This window comes from Budorcas taxicolor, chromosome 2 (assembly GCF_023091745.1).
Source record: "Budorcas taxicolor isolate Tak-1 chromosome 2, Takin1.1, whole genome shotgun sequence".
NCBI lineage: Eukaryota > Metazoa > Chordata > Mammalia > Artiodactyla > Bovidae > Budorcas > Budorcas taxicolor.
The window spans coordinates 100,187,297-100,205,930 of NC_068911.1; the positions used below are offsets into that span (position 1 = coordinate 100,187,297).

The following is an 18,634-nucleotide window of genomic DNA, read 5'->3' on the forward strand; positions in this document are numbered from 1 at the left end:
CAACTCAAATAGCTGTTTGACTGCCAGGCATGTTCTGTACAGTGGTGCATTGGCAGCAGGAAGGTTATAAAAACATTTTGTTTATTGTCATACCTGAATATATATTTAGCATCTTAATAATCCTAGAGAAGGTATAGCTTAATATAATTTTTGTTAGTTTATATTATTTCCTATCAGTAAGGAGAATAATAATAGACATTATGCTACAAGATTAGTATGTCAGAACAGAACTTACATTTGGCAAATGACAACTTGTGATTCTTGGGATCAGAAAAGTTAAGTTCTGTATGTGTTCCCTCATTTAACTAGATTCTCTACCAACTAACCTGAAGACTGAGAACTAATGCTTGGTTTGACAAATGATTTTGTAAGCTTAATAGAAATTCTGAGTCTTAGATAAATTTGTACAGTTCAAAGTACTAGGCTTCATGATTTTGCTGATTTTACGTCAAACATAAACATCTTGGTCATATCCTCTACAAGCTCAGATTCTTTGGATATAAGAGAAAAAAAACAGCACTTCAAGGAAAATGCATATCTTTATTCATTTTTTGGATTTTGTTTTTCTCTTATTTTATTGAAAACTACCTAAATGTGACATATCTTATAGTCTTTGTGTAAAGTTGTGAATTAAAACAGTACATAGTTAAATGAGTAAGAAAGCAAAACTTATCCATTTGAGGTATTTGCAAATATCTCAATAATTATGGAAAATATCTATGAAATGAAGACATATTCGTGATTTAAAAAAATATAGACTTTCTATAAGGACAAAATATTTACCAGTCTTTATTTTGTTTTACTCTTCATTACTTTTGCCAAATTCTGGTAACATTTATACTCTTGATCTCTTTTAGTTAATTGCTAGATTTATTTATTTGTCCAGTCAATAAATATTCATTGACTGCCTTCTCTGAACCAGGTGCTGTTCTAGGTGATGGGAATGCTGTAGTAAATAGCTTGAAGCTTCATATTTAGTTGACAGCCAAGTAGTGAAAAATAGATATTAAATAAACATATAAATGAGCAAGATAATAATAAATGATCTAAAAGAAAAAGATATCAACAAGAAGCAAAAATAGATGAAATGGACAGATAATTGAAATTAGTCATACTTTGGGCTTCCCTTGTGGCTCAGATGGTAAAGAGTCCGCCTGTAATGCGGGAAACCTGGGTTTGATCCCTGGGTTGGGAAGATCCCCTGGAGAAGGGAACGGGATCCACTACAATTTTCTGGCTTGGAGAATTCCATGGACTGTATAGTCCGTGGAGTTGCAAAGAGTCAGACTGTTACCAAAAGAGTCAGTCCATTACAGTCATTCTGTTAATGAATTAGGTCTTATGAACCCTCACTTGAACCTCAGCACAGCCTGGCCCACTGCCTCAGTGGGGAGGGTTCTTCTCCCATTTGGATCTGCACAGTCAAAAATGAAACTGAAGCTGAGATTGAAGCAACACAATCATTATTCAATGACCAGAGAATGGAGAGATAGAAAGTTAATCACAAATCAACTTCTTGCCCAAAAGGCTTTTTTTTAATTAATTATTTTTAATGGGAGGATAATTGTTTTACAATATTGTATTGGTTTTTGCTGTACAGCAACATGAATCAGCCATAGATATGTGTTTGCCCCCTCCCTCCGCTCCTCTTAGGTTGTCACAGAGTACCAGATTTGAACTCACCCAGGGGACAATTAAGGCAAGATTTTAAGGGTAAGGCTAACGAGGGGGAAGCATATGTACTGGTTTCGTGGTAATAGGCGGGTTCTTCCTGGAACTAGGGTGTTACCTCTTTTCTATCCTTGAATGGTCCTCTGGTCTCTCTCGGCTGGAAGCCACATCATCTCTCTCATCATCATAGACAGACAGACAGGGGTCTTACAAATACAAGATGGTAATGAAATGCAGGGTGACATTTGTCTCACTTTTGAAGTTGAACCTGTTTGCAACAGTTTTCTTATAGTGAGACTCTTGTTTCTGTGCTGTGAACGACTAGAGGGTATGGTTAGTTGTGATTTTCTGCAAAGTTATCTGGAGGGAAGGCTTCCCAGGTGGAGCTAGTGGTAAAGAACCTGCCTGACAATGCAGGAGATATAAAAGATACGGGTTTGTTCCCTGGGTTGGGAAGATCCCCTGGGAGATGGCATGACAACCCACTCCAGTATTCTTGCCTGGAGAATCCCATGGACAGAGGAGCCTGGTGGGCTAAAGTCCATGGGATCACAAAGAGTCAAACATGACTGAAGGGACTTAGCATGCATGCATGCACTGGGAGGGTGGGCCTGGGGTATGATTCCAGGGCAATAGCCTTGGTAACAATTCTTATGGATATAATCATTACTTTCTCTAACAGAACAAGACAGATGTTCTTTATAAGATTGAATTAATGTTGATCTTCTTGATGTCTTATCCAAGATTCATTTTTCATGGCAGAATGAATTAGAATTTCCAGCAGAAAGGGAAAAATATGAAAATGATAACTTAGTATTCAATTTATAATTGCCTATGCTCTATTAGTGCAGTACTTGTTTTTAAGCTATATAAGATAATTCTACTGGGATACATATATCCAAATAGAAGGCATGTTAAACTAATCTTTCACATTGTTTCATATCTTTAAAGTATATTAAAAAAACCACTCAAAACCTTTTTCCTGAGTTTGAAACTTTATTAATGCCTGCAGCTACAACAGAAAAACTGTAGTTTCAATAGCTCCCATAGTTAAACTGTAGCCTTGAGGCCACCGAATTTGTGTTAATTTGTAATAATAGCCACAGGAACTAATGCAAAGCCTATGCTCTTAGCACTTTGCTATTGTGAACTTACATGTTAATACTTCTTAAGGTAGATTCTACTTGATTGAGATCTGGAGTGAGTAGACGTCTCCACACCTCAGAGTCTTCCTTTAGCTGAAGACAGGACCCATTAAGTTAGAGACCCATTAAGTTAGTGAATAACTTAGGGCAGCATGTAAGATAGGCTTTCTTCTTTGATAGGAGTAGAAATGTAACCATGAGGAAGAGGAGACAGTCTCTCTGGCAAAACATCTTCCAACTGATGTGTTTAAATCTGTTGGCATACAATCAAAGTATCAAAGGGTGTATTTATGTGATTTTTTGTGATTGCTTGTCCAGCATCTGAAGGGTTAAACTGTATTCTTCACTCATTCTCATCTCCAGTGTCTCCATACTGCCCTGGAGGGTTTTAGAATCCAACAGTTCCTCCAGATTTGTGTTGAAATATATATTATACCTGAGCCATAAATTATCAATTGATACTCCATCATTGTAATACTTACCTGCTACCACCACTGCCACTACACACACACACACACACACACACACACACACTCACTCACACACACACACACACAACCACCAACTTAAGACATACTTCAGAACTCTAAAAATATTCCCAGGCCTCTATTCTAACCAATACTAGGGTAGCCACTCAAAACAGATTATAAGATGTGATCTGTCTTCAAATGACACCAAATAATTTTTGTTTCTGGAGATCACCATTTGTTCTTGGATTCCAATGAACTTTACCATTATATAAATCTTTAAGAATTTCAAGTGTCTCATTGAGTGTTATAGTTGATGAAATAAACATGGTGAGATATCATCAATAAATTATGAAAGTTAGAAAGTTCCCTTGAACATAACATAGTCATTATGCCTTGCAAAACATTTAAAAATTAAGAACAAGCCTTTATTATCTGCTATTAGATTGCAGGTGAATATCAGTCTCATTTTTCTGTCAGTAACTCCAACTTTTTCATAAAGAAGAGCTCTAAAGACTCTGGGAGATGTAGACTCTGACCAACCATTAAAGGAAATAATGAATACATTTGTCAGCCATGAGACATTTCCTAATTAAAACTGTGAAGCAGAGATTTGCAAGCATTTGCAACTCTTGAGAATCTAATGGATATTGTTGTCCTGCTGAGTAGCAAGGTTATAGCCTGACTCTGACTCTTGTTGATTATCAATAAGATGTTTTCCCAGAATTTGCTGGAGATTTGAGTCCTGAAAACATTGGTATATTCATGTTTAGTTTGTATATTTCTCATAGTTATTGATGTTTCTTATAAAGTGTATGGAACATTTGGAAAAAAAAAACTTTAAGTCAATAAATGTCTTTTTTTTTTCCCCTGAAAAGTTGGCATGAATATGAAATCTAGGTTCTAAAATATATTAATTCATAAAAAAATAGAATTGGCCATGTGGCTAATAGGTTACTGTAAACATAAAAAACAGCTTTCCCTTCATTTCTACCCAACACAGGAATATATACATATGCACAAGCATGGACAAAGAGCTTACCACACACACACACACACACACACACACAGACACACACACACACACACAAACAAGCTAAGAATAGACTTAGAAGTTTCTGTGAAGTCCACTATGAAAAGATCAAACATGAAATACTTCATAATCTCCAAAGTACCAATGAAATATTATTACAAATATGATTGTTGCATTAAAATTATGATCAATAGAACTTTTTGCACATGTTAAATAAATTTCAAGTTTCAGCACGAATTGAAAGAAATACATCCAACCTACTTGCTTAATTATTCTTAGCATTAAATAATCTTTATTACTTCAGAAACCACTTGAGAATCCTCTGTTAACCTAGGACTGGTATTATAATCATTGACTATAATTGTACTTTTGCTTAGGTTAATACAAATTTCTGATGAAAAATAAAAATTTGATAAATCAGTCTTGGCAGATTTTACTATGAGAGCTCTAAAATGGATATGGTAGCTCAAATTGTGGTGACAGTTAATACCACAATGCCAGCTGAGCAAGTTCCCTTGAAACTAGTCCTTTTGAGATGATTTTAAGGGAGTGATAATAGTCATTGTCTATATAACAAATAGGTCAAATAATGTGACTCTAACCTACCTAAAGCATAATTTTATTTTTGTCTTTCATTGACTATTAAAATGTATTCAGTAGAGTGAATATTCCTACCCTATAGAAAAACTTGGTCAAATCCCAATCCTTTCTGCAATGGCCAGATCTCTCCGTCATATTAAGTCAGAAGCACAGCCTGTTTGGTAATTAGCATGCTCACTCCACCATATACACATATATGAAAGGGAAAGTGTTATTCACTCAGTTGTATCTGACTCTTTGCAATCTTACGAACTGTAGCCTACCAGGCTCCTCTGTCCATGGAATTCTCCAGGCAAGAATACTGGAGTGGGTTGTGATTTCCTTCTTCAGGGGTTCCCAACCCAGGGATGGAATCTGGATCTCCTGCATTACAGGCAGATTCTTTACTATCTGAAAATTCAGTGTATCAAATCTTCCCTGCTTCCCACTCATATTGTTTTCTGGCCAGAAAAAAAAAAAAAAGGAAAGAAAGGTAACTTTGATTCATTCTTTCTGTGCCATGTATTTCTTTTTCTTGCCATGCCTCCTAGTTTGCTAGTGAGTTTCAATGCCCACTCACATCTCAGCATTGATAGGAGATTGGTTAGGAATGACAGTGAAGTGAGTAAAGTGAAGTTGCTCAGTCGTGTCCAACTCTTTGCAACCCCATGGATGGTAGCCTACCAGGCTCCACCATCCATGGGATTTTCCAGGCAAGAATACTGGAGTGGGCTGCCATTTCCTTCTCCAGGGGATCTTCCCAACCCAGGGATCGAACCTGGGTCTCCTGCATCGCAGACAGACGCTTTACCGTCTGAGCCACCAGGGAAGCCCCTAGGAATGATGAGAGAGCAAAGGACTTATGTGATCTAGTTATGTTATAAATTGACCTCTCTCTGAACCAGTCATGTCTTTAAAAGTCACTGTTGGGGCATGTATATGTGTATGTGTTTATGTGTACATATGCAAGCTATTTGGAGGTGTTCTGCTGGATCTCTCTAATTACATTTCCCTTGGCCAAGGGGCATAAAACTCTATGCGTGTGACTCTGTGTCCCTGAACAACCAGTCCCTGTCCTTCTTCTTGTTTGAGTCCCTGTAAACAACCAGATTGCAAACATCCCGAAGGTAACACACTCCCCTGTATGATCCCCATATGGTCCCCCCAGATGATTTGTAAACTCTCTGCCTCAATCTGGGAGTTCAACTAGAGGAAATCAACCCCCACTAAGTATTCTGCCACCAGGGTCTACTTTAGCTTTGTCAGATGTGAGACTTTCTCAGGTGTGAATTTTGCACATTTGGAAAAAACCAAGAATTCAGAGATCTCTTAGATACCCAAGGCAAAGCCCCATCTCTAAGAGTTGAGGTAAAAAGCACCCTTCCATTCTCTCTTTCCTGCCACCTTGGCGGATTAAAGGATAGGGACTAGAGAATAATAGAATGGCAGCATCTCTCTCCAAAGGAATCTCCTTAAACTCTCCCTTTACATCAGGGTCTCCAACCTCTGGGATCTAATACCTGATGATCTGAGGTGGGGCTGATGTAATAATCAGAAATAAAGTGCACAACAAAAGTTATGTGCTCAGGTTCAGGATTGGGAACACGTGTACACCCGTAGCAGATTCATGTTGATGTATGGCAATAAAATTCTAAATAAATTAAAAAAGAAAAAAGTTATGTGCTTGTTTCATCCCGAAACCATCCCCATGTCCCTGATCCATGGAAAAATTGTCTTCCATGCAACTAGTCCCTGCTGCATTACACCATTCATCTGGTTGAGGTATTTAAGAGTTATGGAAGCAATTGTGATCTAGTTGATTGTAAAATATGAGGACTTTCCCCCTCATACTCACTTTTTTTTTTAATCCTTTTGACTTCTAATCAAAGTTTTAACATCCCATTACAAATGTTACAGTGAATTACTATTACTCCTAATTCTGCAACAGTGATCAACCAAGTTGCAGGATATTCTAATAGTCATTAGGCGGTAGTCCAAATGACACCTGGAAAGGAAATATAAGAAAAATAATAGTAAGACTATTCTGAAAATTCACTTATAGGTGACAACAAATAGTATTTTCACTTGTGTTTATCCTCCTAGTTTTTTTTTAATCAGGTTTTAATATCAGTTTAATTCTTTTAAACTTTAAAACTGATTTTGCAAGGCTTAGATTTGTCTTTACAAATTGAGTGTAAACAACAACATGAAAGTACACACAAATATCTGTTAAGAATCTCAGGATGGTCTTATCACTGGACATGAGGTGAGAAAGCAATCTCTCACCCTCTTATCCTTTCCTCCAAATTGTAACAATTCAGATGTCACTTTTGCCTATATTTGTGATTGTAAGGAAAACCAGATTTGACATATTTTCTAAAATTTTGCATTTCAGTGAACAGTATTATCTGACTTAATTTTCTGTACAAATTCTTCAGAATGACAAAACATATAAAGTTGTATGTAAAAATTAAAATTATTTTCAGTTTCAGATTGGCACTAGCTCTCAAGATGAATGGAAAAATTGCTTATTTGCTATGTAGCACAAATGCTACAACTATTCCTGTTAATCAGGTCCCATTGCTTATACTGTTTTAACTCACACCCCAAAGAATATTATGTTACGTTTGGAGATACCAGTCATGATTTGTGAATCATGAACATCATTTGAACAACTGAGTTATGGGAACTGTGGCCTAGCTGAGGGAACCTATGGTACTTGGCCAGTATATACGCCCCATACCTGTTCCATCACAGACTGATTTTAAGGCAACCTTTGCCAGATACATTTAAATGCAAAAATCTTAGATTAAATGACCCTGCAACTTTGAAAAGCATTTTGAACAGATTGAGGAGTTTGACAGGTTCTTATAAAGTTATACATATAATTCTTGTATTAGCATGTTCACTCTCAGAAAAGAAAACACATGCCCATATAATAATAGTTGTTATCTGGTATCATGTAGACAAAACTCTAACCATTTTGTTATTTCTTTTTTGCTAACCAGATGGCTGAATTAACTGGTAATTTGTTAGGTCCAAAATGGCTTCAAATTTGACTGTAAACACTTATAGTTTTCTTCTGATAAACTCTTGTATTTTAAAAAATTAGGTTCATTACAACATAATTTATATGGCAAAATTCACCTTTTTTTAGGTAAAGAGTTCAATGTATTCAGTTGAATAACCACCACCAGAGTCAAGCTGAAATAGTCCCATCACCCGAGAAAGTTCCCTTAGTTTCTTAAAACCACTGAATCTGATTTGATTTATTTTTCTGTAGTTTAGTTTTTCTGAAATGGCAAAACTATAATCATAAAATGTATAGCCTCAGAGTTTGGTTCACTTTACTTAGATAATGTTTTTAAGTTGTGTGGTTTTTTGTTTTTTTTTGTTTTTTTTTTTTTTTTGTCGTGTTGGTGAGTGTATCAGACATTCACTCTTTTCATGTAGGGTTGTATTTTACTAAATGGATGCACCACAAAACTTTTATTCTTTTCCAAGTTAATTTTCAATTGGGTTGTTTCAAGTCTGGTCAATTTTGAAGAAAGCTATTACAAGCATTTGTATACAGTGCATTATATGGACATGTGTTTTCTGAAAGTGAATTGCATACTAATACAGGAATTGTATGTATAACTTTATAAGAAACTGCCAAACTCCTCAGTCTGTTCAAAATGTTTTTCAAAGTTGTGGGGTCATTTTGCTTTCTAGGGAGGAGAGTTCCGGTTGTTTTGCCTTCTCTCCAGTACGTGATATTATCTGTCCTTTTTTTTTTTTTTCCCTTTTGAGTCACTCTGATAGGTATGTTGATAACTCATTGTCTAAATCTGAAGGTCTCCATATCAAGGTGATCTTAAGGTCTGATTCTATTTACAGCTTTGCCTCTTTGGTTGACCGGTTTATCTCAATGGGTTGTTTGTCTTCTCTTGCTTTCTGTCTGTCTCATAATTATTCTTTGAATTTCAAATAGTATATGTAGGAAAACCTTAGAGACTTAAATAAGTAAAAAATTCTCCAGGAGCATTAAGTACATCTCTCTGTCAGTGTGTTAGTGTGAAGAGTTTGATCAGTCATTGGGCTGCGTTTGAATGTTGTTCTTATTATAGTTACCTTTGGTAAACCAAACCTTTCAGATTCTTTTAGCAATGAGTTGATACTACATTGTGCTAGTGTGCACCCTAGACTGTGCCTGCTCATTCTTCAGCTTTCAGTACTCCCTGCATAGCTCCTTCATTGGGGGGTCTCTCTCCACACTCTTGCCCTCTTTTTGATGGTAGACTATCATGATCTGTTTTTAAGTGGAAGGCTCATGGTGGGTGCAAGAGGGATTCTCCATTCTCTTGGTCTTGCCTGTGGTCTTAGATTCTGTGGTTCTGAGCTCTGGAGATGGAACGTTCAATGCATCTCCTCCCTTGTCAGTCAGTATCTGCCATAAAACTATAAGAAGTCTTGGGCAGGAGATAATCTTTTGTTCCTTACCACAGAGTGACAGATTTCTGTTATTTTTGTTTTGTTTGTTTTCTTTGTTTAAATCAGTCCAGAATTCTGGGTCCAAGTAGCTTTACTGTACACCCTCTAGAGGCAAATAGGTTTGCTCCAACTTTTCCTGAGTGTCACCTTACCTTTGTTTTGGACTGTTGGTAGTAAGTTCTTCCCCTTCTCAAAGTGCTGGGCTAGTGTTGCTTGTTTCAAGTAGCAAACTCGCGGTGGGACCAAGGGTGTTTCTTACTCCACTCTCTGAGTCACATGGTTTGGCTTCTGTTCCTCCCTCGATGCCAGTTTCTCTCTGCTGTTCACCTTACGTTTGGTGAAGGGAAGTTTTCCTGCCCTTTTTCTAGGGGCAGATGACTTTTTCTTTCTATTCCCCCCTCACAGGCAGAGGATCTTTATCTTCCTTCTAGGAATGGAACAGTCTGCTTCCCCCTCCCCAGTGGTTTAAGGGATTTCCTTTGTACGAGAGGAAAGTCTAGTGATCAGGTTGGGTTTTACGTGTGTGAGACACACAGGGTTCTCTTTCTCAGTCCTCTTACTGTGCCTTCAGTTTTTCTTCTGTGAACTCAGTGACAGGAATCTATTGTATAAAGGTTTCCCAATAATTCTTAACTCTCACATTAATTCACACTTGGTTTAAAAATTTTTTTTACCATTTTAGCTTTTTTAAAAATACAATTTTTATGGCAGTTACCTCTTCCTCCTTACATTATGGCAGAGGTATCACTCATGTGCCTGTTTTTGCTGAAAGAGGACTGCCACTCTGGATTTCTTTTCATGTTTCCTTGGAACCCCAGCTTTTATTTGGACTCAACAAAAATTATAATTTTGTAGATTATTGGTCTTTCTTTTTATTGTTGTGTGTTTCAATATTCTTTTATGGCTTTCAGCATCCAAAGTGAACCCTAATTCTGCAAGTCTATAAGTCTTTAATGAAAATGAGAATTTGAAGAATTCTCATTGAAGAATGAGGTTGAAATATTTTTAAAACTGCTTTTTCTTCCTTCACCTTAGCATTAGAATCAATTTTAAAAAGTAGCTGAGTTCTACCATGGATATATATGAATCCCTTGTGATGCCTTTAAACATCCACAGTTTACACATAAAGGCATTTTGCTTGAGGCAAAAAGATTTATGTGTTTTCTACTTTCAATAAACTCATTTTCTATTACATTTTAACTAAAAAATAATTGAAAGTAGTGATGGACATTTTCACTTTGTGAAAAGGAAAATTGATTAATGCATTATATTATCAAAAAATTTGTTATTATTAAAGAGATGGTGAAGGCTGATGTGATTAAGGGTTATCTCAAAATCTGATTATTATTTATTGCTAATATTTCTAGTCATACCTATATAAAACATTTAATTGCTAAAGATTTCAGATAGTAGTTGAGGTGTTTACTGAAAATGTAGCTGTCATTCTGAAAGAGTTTTCATTCAGTTCGAATGCATCTGTCAAATTATAAATGGGGTGAAGGATTAAAATAGGATTAAGCAAACAGTTCACCCTGACTTTGCCCTCTTTATCCACACACACACACAAAAAAACCACTGAAAAATACTTTTTTAACAGAGTAAATTGATACCAGCACTGCAAAATTGAAGAGTATATCATCATTGATCAGAGTTGATGGGAATTTCTTATCTAGAATTCATATGGGACCACATTGACTAGACTATGAAAAATGATAACCTAAAATATTGTAGGTACAAACTTCAAGTATATATCAGTATGATCCCCATCAAAATACCAATGCTATTTTTCACAGTACTAGAACATATAATTCTAACTTTTTTTTTTAAGTACCACAAAAGCTCTCAGTTAGCAAGGCAATCTTGAGAAAGAAGTTCCAACTAAAAATAACTTTACACAGTGAAGAAACTCATCAACAAATGGGAAAGAATCCTAATGAATGGGAGAATGTATCTGAAAACAATATATTTGGTGAGGAGTTAACAATCAAAATTTATAAAGAACTTATAGAACTCAACATAAAAAGTCCTGTTAAAAACTGGCAGAGAATCTCAATAGACATATTTCCAAAAGAGACAAATAGCCAACAGACACATGGACATGTGTTCAACAGCACTAATCAGTTAGATGCAAATCAAGCTCGCTAAAAACCGTTGTATACCTGTCAGAATGGCTTTCATCAAAAAGATAACAGAGTGACTGTAAGAATGTAGAAGAAAGGAACCTTCATACATTGTTAGTTGAAACAGAAATTGGTATAACCACTATGGAAGACAATATGGAGCTTATTCAAAATATTAAAAAAGAGAAATACTATAGATCTAGCAATTTCATTTCTGGATATTTACCAGAAATAAGGGCTTCCCTGGTAGCTCAGATGGTAAAGAATCTGCCTGCAATGCAGGAAACCTGGGTTTCCCTCGAGAAGGGCATGGCAACCCACTTCAATATTTTTGCCTGGAGAATCCCCATGGACAGAAGAGGCTGGCAAGCTACAGTCTGTGGGGTCACAAAGAGCCAACATAACTGAGCAACTAAGCACAGCACACAAGAAATAAAAATACTAATTCAAAAAGACATATGCACCGCAGTGTTCACTGGAACATTATTTACAGTAGCTGAGACATGGGAGCAAGTGTCCAAAAATAAGCAAGTGAATAAAAATTATGGAACGTACATATGCACATAATGGAATATTACTCATCCATAAAAATTAACGAAATTTCATTATGTGAGTAACACTGAGTAACATGGGTTTACTCGGATAGTACTGTGCACACACAATGGACTATTACTCAGCCATAAAGGTAAGTGAAATTTTGCCATTTGAAAGAATGGATCTTGCATAGGAACCTGGAATGTTAGGTCAATGAATCAAGGAAAAGTGGTCAAACAGGAGATGACAAGAGTGAAGATCAACATTCTAGGAATAGTGAACTAAGATGGACTGGAATAGGTGAATTTAACTCAGATGACCGTTTTATCTACTACTGTGGGCAGGAATCCCTTAGAAGAAATGGAGTAGCCATGACAGTCAACAAAAGACTCCAAAATGCCATACTTGGATGAAGTCTCAAAAATGACAGAATGATCTCTGTTTCCAAGGCAAACCATTCAATATCACAATAATCCAAGTCTATGCCCCGACCAAAAACACTAAAGAAGCTGAAGTTGAACGTTCTATGAAGACCTACAAGAGCTTCTAGAACTAACACCCAATAAAGATGTCCTTTTCATTATATGGGACTGGAATGCAAAAGTAGGAAGTCTAGAAACACCTGGAGTAACAGGCAAATTTGGCCTTGGACTACAGAATGAAGCAGGGCAAAGGCTAAGAGTTCTGCAAAGAGAACACACTGGTCATAGCAAACACCCTCTACCAACAACACAAGACTCTACACATGGACATCACCAGATGGCCGACACTGAAATCAGATTGATTATATTCTTTGCAACCAAAGATGGAGAAGCTCTATACAGTCAGCAAAAATAAGACTGGAAGCTGGCTGCAGCTCTGATCATGAACTCCTTATTGCCAAATTCAGATTGATATTGAAGAAAGTGGAGAAAACCACTAGACCATTCAGGTATGACCTAAATCAAATCCCTTATGATTATACAATGGAAGTGAGAAATAGATTTAAGGGACTAGATCTGATAGACAGATTGCCTGATGAACTATGGATCAAGGTACATGACATTGCACAGGAGACAGGAATTAAGACCATCCCCATGGAAAAGAAATGCAAAAAGCAAAATGGCTGTCAGATGAGGACTTAAAAATACCTGTGAAATGAAGAGAAGTGAAAAACAAAGGAGAAAAGAAAAGATATACCCATTTAAATTCAGAGTTCCAAAAAATAGCAAGGAGAGACAGGAAAGCCTTCCTCAGTGATCAATGCAAAGAAATAGAGAAAAACAATATAATGGAAAAGACTAGAGATCTCTTCAAGACAATTAGAGATACCAAGGGAACATTTCAAGCAAAGATAGGCACAATAAAGGACAGAAATGGTATGGACCTAACAGAAGCAGAAGATATTAAGAGAAGGTGGCAAGAATACACAGAAGAACTGTACAAAAAAGATTTAAATGACCTAGATAATCACGATGATGTGATCACTCACCTAGAGCCAGACATCCTGCAATGAGAAGTCAAGTGGGCCTTAGAAAGCATCACTATGAACAAAGCTAGTGGAGGTGATGGAATTCCAGTGGAGCTATTTCAAATCCTGAAAGATGACATTGTGACAGTGTTGCACTCAATATGCCAGCAATTTGGAAAACTCAGCAGTGGCCACAGGACTGGAAAAGGTCAGTTTTCATTCCAATCCCAAAGAAGGGCAATGCTAAAGAATGCTCAAACTATCGCACAATTGCACTCATCTCACACTCTAGTAAAGTAATGCTTAAAATACTCCAAGCCAGGCTTCAGCAATATGTGAACTGTGAAATTTCAGATGTTCAAGCTGGTTTTAGAAAAGGCAGAAGAACCAGGGATCTAATTGCCAACATTCGCTGGCAAGAGAGTTTCCGAAAAACATCTATTTCTGCTTTATTGACTTTGCCAAAGCCTTTGACTGTGTGGATCACAATAAACTGTGGAAAATTCTGAAAGAGATGGGAATATCAGCCCACCTGTCCTGTCTCTTGAGAAACCTATATGCAGGTCAGGAAGCAACAATTAGAACTGGACATGGAACAACAGACTGGTTCCAAATAGGAAAAGGAGTACTTCAAGGCTGTATATCATCACCCTGCTTATTTAACTTATATGCAGCATACATCAGGAGAAACGCTGGGCTGGAGGAAGCACAAGCTGGAATCAAGATTGCCAGGAGAAATATCAATAACCTCAGATATGCAGATGACACCACCCTTATGGCAGAAAGTGAAGAAGAACTAAAGAGCCTCTTGATGAAAGTGCAAGAGGAGAGTGAAAAAGTTGGCTTAAAGCTCAACATTCAGAAAATGAAGATCACGGCATCTGGTCCTATCACTTCATGGGAAATAGATGGGGAAACTGTGGAAACAGTGTCAGACTTTATTTTTGTGGGCTCCAAAATCACTGCAGATGGTGTGCCATGAAATTAAAAGATGCTTACTCCTTTGAAAGAAAGTTATGACCAACCTAGACAGCATATTAAAAAGCAGAGACATTACTTTGCCAATAAAGGTCCATCTAGTCAAGGCTATGGTTTTCCCAGTGATCATGTATAGATGTGAGGGTTGGACTATAAAGAAAGCTGAGTGCAGAAGAATTGATTGCTTTGAACTGTGGTGTTGGATAAGACTCTTGAGAGTCCCATGGAGTGGAAGGAGGTCCAACCAGTCCATCCTAAAGGAGATCAGTCCTGGGTGTTCACTGGAAGGACTGATGAAGCTGAAACTCCAATATTTTGGCCCCCTGATGCAAAGAGCTGACTCATTTGAAAAGTCCCTGATGCTGGGAAAGATTGAGGGCAGGAGGAGAAGGGGATGACAGAAGATGAGATGGTTGGATGGGATTACCAACTCGAAGGACATGGGTTTGGATAGACTCCAGAAGTTGGTGATGGACAGGGAGGCCTGGCATGCTGATGTTCATGGGTTTGCAAATATTCGGCCAGGACTGAGCGACTGAACTGAACTGAACTGAACTGAATGGATCTTAAAGGAATTATGCTAAGTGAGATGTCAAGGATTACAAATACTATATAATTTCACTTTATATAAAGTCTAAACAAAAAAAAAGCCAAATGCACAAACATAAAACAAACAAAAATTTATAGATACACAGAATAAACATGTGATTGCCAGAGGGGATAGATTTATTTGGATGAACTAAATGTGTAAAGAGACTTGAGAAGTACAAACTTACATTTATAAAAAGCAAGTCATGGAGCTGTTATAAATATCATAAGGAATATGTTTAATAATATCTTAATACCTTTGGGAATAAATGATTACTAAATTTATGATGATATCTTTTTAATGTATATAAATATCAAATCACTATGTTGTATACTTGAAACTAATATAATATTGTATGTCAACTATATTTAAATTAAAAAGTTCATAAGGTAAGCTATAAATACAGATACAAACAGAACTCCAGACAAACTGATAAAGTGAGCCAAACTATGTTTTTTTCTGGCAAGACAATCCATTTTTTATAAGTATTTTAAATATTTGGTAAAGTTAATAAACTGTTTTTATACTTTTTTTCTCTAGGGAGGGCCACTTGAATGATTATACTGCCATCTGATTGTCCTCTTAAAATATGTACAACATGAAATTAATCTATATCCTATTGAAGTAAGAATTTAAAAGAAAATAGATATTACAAACAAAGAAATGCAATTATTGGTAAACAAATTAAAAGGGAGGTTTAATGCAATTAGTGAAACTATGATCACTTTTGGTCACATTAATACAAGTATTTCTTCAAATTTACCTCTTAAATGAATACTACTTTAGTTTGTTTTTTGGCCTGCTACGGCCTTTGCCCATCTTCATAGCATTAAATTTCTCCCATCTATGTTTTCATCAGAGCTATTTTCTAAAACAAAAAGGGTTTCTTTTTGCAGGCTATTTGTGCTGCATCTTTGCCTCTTATATTTTCACAAGCATCTATCACAAACTGTCATTCATGACTTAATTAGCTGTTAAAACTAATAGCTTCAGGACCAAATTTTTGTAATCTACACAGACTTAATTATTTTGGCAAGTCTTATAGAACACTTCACTTTAAGACTACTGTATTATTATAAACTTAAAATGTAGCAAAAGGAAAAAATAAAGTTTATTTCATAGCGCTTTAAAAAATTTTAAGAAATTATCAAATCAAATATTTAAAATACTAAGAATAATTAAAATTACTGAAACTGTTAATCTCAACTAATACATGTTCTTTAGTGTATAATTTGATGAAATTTTAAAATAATTTTATAATATTATAAAGGAATAAATAAATTCCTTTATAAATATATATGTACATATGCATTGTATATAAATATAAATATTATATATTTGACATTGTATATATATAATACTCCTTCAGTTTAACAGTAATTATTTTTACAAATTTAGTGACTTCAGTACTTAAAATATTTTAAACCAATTTAGATCTGACCAATTGGCACATTCTATTAGTAATGGGCTTTCCTGGTGGTTCAGATAGTAAAGAATCTGTCTGCAACCCAGGGATCGAACTCAGAGTTCGATCCCTGGGTTGGCAAGATCACCTGCAGAAGGGCATAGCAACCTATTCCAACATTCTTGCTTGGAGAATTCCATGGACAGAGGAGCCTGGCAATCTACATTCCATGGGGTCACAAAGAGTCAGATAAGACTGAGTGATTAACACTTTCACTTTTCACTTTTTTTGTTAATAACAATAGCACTTACTAAGCTTCTAGTATGCACCTAACATTTCATATAAGATATTCTGAATCTTCATGCTAGGCTTGGAATGTAAGAAATATACATATATATATATTTATATAAAATTTATGCAAAAGTTAGGAACCTAAGTCTTCCAGGAATTAAAGAAAGTTCCCTTAAATTCCAACTGGTTTAATGCTATGCTAACATTTTAACCTATTTTGTTGCAAAATTCCCAAGTGCCATCTTCCTTATAAGGAGTCATATTTCCTCTAGTTATGCTGTTCATAAATTACCATAGGTTGGGGATAATTGTGGAGCTTCCCTGATAGCTCAGATAGTAAAGAATCTGCCTGCAATGTGGGAGTCCTGAGTTTGATCCCTAAGTCAGAAACATCCCTTGGAGAAGGGGATGATTATGAAACAGTTAGTTATAGAAATTTGGAAAAGAAGATGTCCTTCCAGATCATGGTAAGATAATACAGAAGTTAAATGAGCAGGTGCAGAAGTCAAAGTGTCTAAACTGGAATTCTGGTCCATGACTTAGTAGTTATATGAGTTTGGGAAGGTTAGGTACACTCTCTGAAGGTTTGTCTATTACATCTGTATAATGGGAAAACTTGTTCTCCGTTGTACTGAGGATTGGGAACCATGACATTTTTAAGGCACTTATTATATAGTAGACAATATAGAAATGGGTGGCCATATGTGTGTGTGTGTATGTGTGTGTGTGTGTATTTTCTGAATTTTACATAGGAAGCCAAATGGATTCAAAGATATATCATTTGCCCAAAGTCTATCTAATGGATAATTAGCAATAGAGTTGTAACTAATATCCCCATCTCACAATTTATATAACCATCTGAGTATTTAGTATGTTCTTAATTGTTGTTGTTTTAGTCTCCAAGTTGTGTCCAACTCTTTTGTGATACTATGGACTGTAGCCCATCAGACTTCTCTGTCCATGGGATTCTTCAGGTAGGAAGAGTGGAGTGGGTTGCTATTTCCTACTACAAGTGATCTTTCTAATCCAGTATCGAACCCATGTTTCCTGCTTGGCAGGCAAATTCTTTACCACCAAGCCACTTGGGAAGACCAATATGTTCTAAATGCTAAATAATAAATGCAAAATCATTTTAAAAATAAATAAGTTCTACAATAATTATGTTCTAGAAAACTGTGAAGTTCAGATTAATTTGAGTGTTTAAACACATGGATAAGAAGCAACTTTCCTAATAGTTGTCAGGGATCCTGGGGATGGTAAACCAGGTGAGATAAATATGATTATTACAATTGCTACACATTCTTTAGCAAAAAATAATCAAAAATCTAGAAAGATATTATATTTATCAAATGCCTAGTTTCAAACTATAAGCACCTTAATTATGGAAAGACAAATCTATTTCTTATTAAACAACTCTTGAGATTGCTCTTGGAATATTAGATAATTTGCTATTAAAGTGATACTCAATTTTTTATCTTATCTCAGAGATTTTTTTCCCCTTACTCTGTTTTTTGTCTGTTTTTGTTTACTTTCCCTTTACTCTTTGAATTAAGAGCTGTTGCCCTGTAGTAACAGAATACAAATTACTCTTTATTGAATAAAACTGACCTATCCATGCATTACTGGCATTCCATATTCACTAGTACATTCAACTTTAGAATATCAAGAATGGAAATCATTCACTCCAGTATTCTTGCCTGGGGAATCCCAAGGATGGAGAAGCCAGGTAGGCTATAGTCCATGGGGTAGCAAAAGAGTTGGACACAATTTAAGCAGCTAAGCAACAGTGACAAAAACAACATGGGCTTGGTGATGATGAAAATAACAAAAATACATCCCTTATAAGGGGAAAAAAAAAAGAATGGAAACTATTTACTTCTTATTGACCTTTTCATCACA

General features: G+C 35.9%; 1 protein-coding gene and 1 non-coding gene across 2 annotated transcripts in view; one reads left to right on the plus strand and one right to left on the minus strand.

Moving 5' to 3' along the window:
* Nucleotides 1-18,634, plus strand: part of LRP1B (LDL receptor related protein 1B) — a 1,834,206-nt gene that overhangs the window by 867,505 nt on the left and 948,067 nt on the right. The window lies entirely within an intron of this gene.
* TRNAR-GCG (transfer RNA arginine (anticodon GCG)) lies at nucleotides 5,653-5,724 on the minus strand. Its single transcript has one exon. It is a non-coding gene; the product is annotated as a tRNA-Arg (tRNA).